Here is a 3,503-nt window from a genome sequence, read left to right on the forward strand (position 1 = left end):
ACCCAGGCTCGACCCGAGTTTCGATTAAGACCTGCAATTTTTCAATGTATAAATGATAAAAAAAAAATGTTTTACCGGGTATGGCCCGGTCTGGTTCATGTAGTTCAACCTTCAGACGGTTGAATAAATAAAGAGCCAAGAGAATTGTGGTCCGTAAAGTGCTTTTGTCGGAATTATTTGTCCTTATGAGCTTTTAGGATTAACTTGATTCACTTTTTCAGTTTTATTTTTTATTTTATTTACACCAATGGGGTTGGTGATTGTGAAGACGGCCTCTTTTGGATAAGAGTAGTTCTATCTACTTATGGTTGACAAAAAGAATCTCAAAAGTATTTGTATCTGCTTTTGTTAAAGTAATTTAAAAAAAGTTGCCTAAAGCTTTTATTATTACATTTAGCTGCCTACTTTTTCCTTTATATTTCAAATACATGCTTCAATGGCCAAAAACCCTTAGCTATTGATTTCTTTAATGAAAGAAAACAACTTGAATTATTTCTTCATAAAAATGGACGAAACGGTCATTTTATACTTCAGGAAGGTATTTGAAACGCATTCACATGAAGTAGACAGCTAGATGTAATAATTGAAATGTTAGTTGGCTTTCTGTAAATAAAAGATAAGTGAGGTTGCTTTTTTGCCAGTTAGTCCTTTTGTTATTAGAAAAATTTGCAACTTGATGAGTGGATATATGCTTGAGACTCATTAGGGCACCAACTAAGTTTTGTTCGAAAGACTCTATTGACTCATCGAACCATCTTGGGGTCAAGAGGCCATGGTATAACCACGAGTCTGGTCCGGTTGCCCCAAATCAAAGGAAAATTATCAGATCTGGGTAAGACTCATCTGGATAAGACCCATTTGACCTAATCTAGGTCCATAGTCAAAAGCTGCAAAGAAAGCCCATTTGGTGGACTAATCACCAACTATGTTTAGCTTGCGTAGTCCGAAGAGAATTGATTGGCGAAGGCTCAACACTTGGTGGTCTCATCATCAACTAGGCTTGTCTTGCTGGAGCATAGAGACTTGGAGTTGAATAGCCCAAAATCCGATCCACTGCAAAGTTCAGCAAATTATGTTCTCTGATGGAGTTGCTTCCATGGTTTTAAAACTCACTCGCTCATCTTTGAGTGACCCATCAACTTGGTGACTAGCTAGGCCTGGTCATGTTAACTTTATATTTTATATAAAATATATACATATATGTATATATTATGTATATTTTATAGTATTTTATCAATATATTATATATAATGTTCATTATATGATATTTTTATAATATATCTAATGTATAATTTTATTAATATATGTATAACCATATTTTTATATATAATATACATCATATTTATATTATATTTTATATAATATATGTAATTATATATAAAATATATTATATATGTATATATATGCATGACTCAGCTGGGTTGACTCGTGACTCTGCCGAGTTTTGTACAAAATGAGTTTGTACTCGTTTTTGACTCACTGACTGGGCAAATTAGACTATATTGATGCAAATATTTCGAAAATATATTGATATTTTGAAAGTCTGATATTACCCCCACAAAAAAACATGATATTTTCATAATATCACCTATTTTTAAAATGTGGCATGCTAACCCAATGTTTTTTCATGTTGCTTACATTTTTTATTTTTTATACTTTTCATTTACCTTTTGTTTATTATACATTAATATTTTTTGAGATTTTTTTTTGGCATAGTGGGATGGGGCCTAGGCTACTAAGCAGGAGGTCTAGTTTCGAATCCCATGAGTGTCATCCTCTGCGCTAGCCCAAGTGTGGCGACTCCCTAAGGGCAAGGGGTAAGCCCACGGAATTTTATGCTGTCAGGGCAGTGATCGTAAGTAAATATCAAAAATATATATATGACAATAATTTTCGTTGCCCATATTTTTACAATAATGAGATTTGTGATCACTCTCACTATGAAGCACTCTTACAGAAAGGGAGATTTGTGGATTTTTTAGGGGAAGGAAAAGTGTATTTTCGTTGTAGAGCATTCAGGTAGAGAGTCCTAGTGCATGCAACAAGAACAATTGCCTTGCTAGCATTTGCAGTAAGAATTTGAAGTAAATAAATATGCAGTGAAAGGACCTCTTTAGTGGGACCCTGTGCTGACAAGACCTAGGCTGGATACAAATTAGGCCATTCTTGCAATTGGGTGTCATTATGGCATACTTCAGAATGGAAAGAACATCTTCATCACACCAAAAAGCTAAAGAAAGGACAACTGTTGCTCACCACCAGAAAGTGGACAACTTATGGGTTTTTATATTCTATTTCCCAACCTCTTAATACCAAAGCATTCCATAAGGACCACAACCAGTCCCAGCCCCCTCTCTTAGCCTCTTGGAGAAGATGGAGCCACCACAATCACAGGAGATTTCTCATGGGGAAAGTAGCAATTTTCAGATTGCAGATGACCAAGACAAGATGGTTGATGAATGGTAAGGAGTATTGCAACTTTCTGTTTTTCCTTCATGGTCATAGTTTTCTCCTTTTCACGTCAACCTATGTTCAATTTTCTTATTTGTGTGAGTTGTTTCTTATGGTGCAGTTGCTCCTGCTGCTATGATTGTACCCAGAACTTTCTTGATTTCATATGCTGCTCTTTCTTCTGAATCGGTTGTATGAGTTGGAAAGGAAGAAAAGTATGTCTGGGTGATCGCTTACTAATGACAAAAGAAGTAACAAACATGATATGATTTTTCTTTTTTTAATTTTCTTTAGAAATTGTTTGGACTGCTCAATCATGTCTATAAACTATGCTGCTTTACTGTGATCATCAATTTATACCTGGTTAAGTTTGCTTCCCCAAATGCCTATAGTAGTGAATATTATCCATCTCTCCGGTGCACAGCAAGGTAGCTCCTTTCGCTTAAGAAAGGGTATTTGCTACTCTACCAGTGCTTTATCTTTTTTATCTTTTAAATTTGGCTATGCCAAGGGAAAAAAAACTCTCATCAGTACGGATAGCACATTGGCAGGCCTCCGGTTGATAAAACTTCAGAAAACTGTGGTGGTTACCCGGGATCCGGGATTGAATCCTGCTGGACCATGGGGCTGCTATTGTTTTATCACAGTTGGGGCAGGTAAGGCTGGGTGGTTGTGTCCTCAACCGAGAGTTTTACCTCGCAGGAAGGCCGGCCCATTAAGTGACCCGGTTCACAGTGAGGGTTTTCCTTAGTCGTTAAAGAAAGATAAAATTTATGAGAACCCCTTTCCCCCGGGGAATGCAGTCAGCTTCGACCTTAAAAAAACTCCTCATTCTTCAAGCCACCCAATCGGATGATTTCACACAATTCCATGCATGTGGCTGTGTGGGATGGCTTAATTAAGGCATTCAAGTCGCAGGATGATATGAGTTCGATATTCAGGGTGTACGTCCCTTGCTACAAGGCCGAAGCTATCAGGAAACTATCTCAGGTAGGCAAAGGGGAGTAGTGGTGGCATATTGAGCTTGATGCGCTCGTAAAGTCTAGGCCCAC

General features: G+C 37.1%; 1 long non-coding RNA gene across 1 annotated transcript; it reads left to right on the forward strand.

Moving 5' to 3' along the window:
* The first annotated feature begins 2,314 nt into the window (after positions 1-2,314).
* On the forward strand, positions 2,315-2,735 carry LOC149838715 (uncharacterized). Its single transcript, XR_016432207.1, has 2 exons — positions 2,315-2,462; positions 2,573-2,735. It is a non-coding gene; the product is annotated as an uncharacterized LOC149838715 (long non-coding RNA).
* The last annotated feature ends 768 nt before the right edge of the window (positions 2,736-3,503 follow it).

The sequence above is a fragment of the Nuphar pumila genome, chromosome 5 (assembly GCF_984573655.1).
Source record: "Nuphar pumila chromosome 5, dmNupPumi1.hap1.1, whole genome shotgun sequence".
NCBI classification, from domain to species: Eukaryota; Viridiplantae; Streptophyta; class Magnoliopsida; order Nymphaeales; family Nymphaeaceae; genus Nuphar; species Nuphar pumila.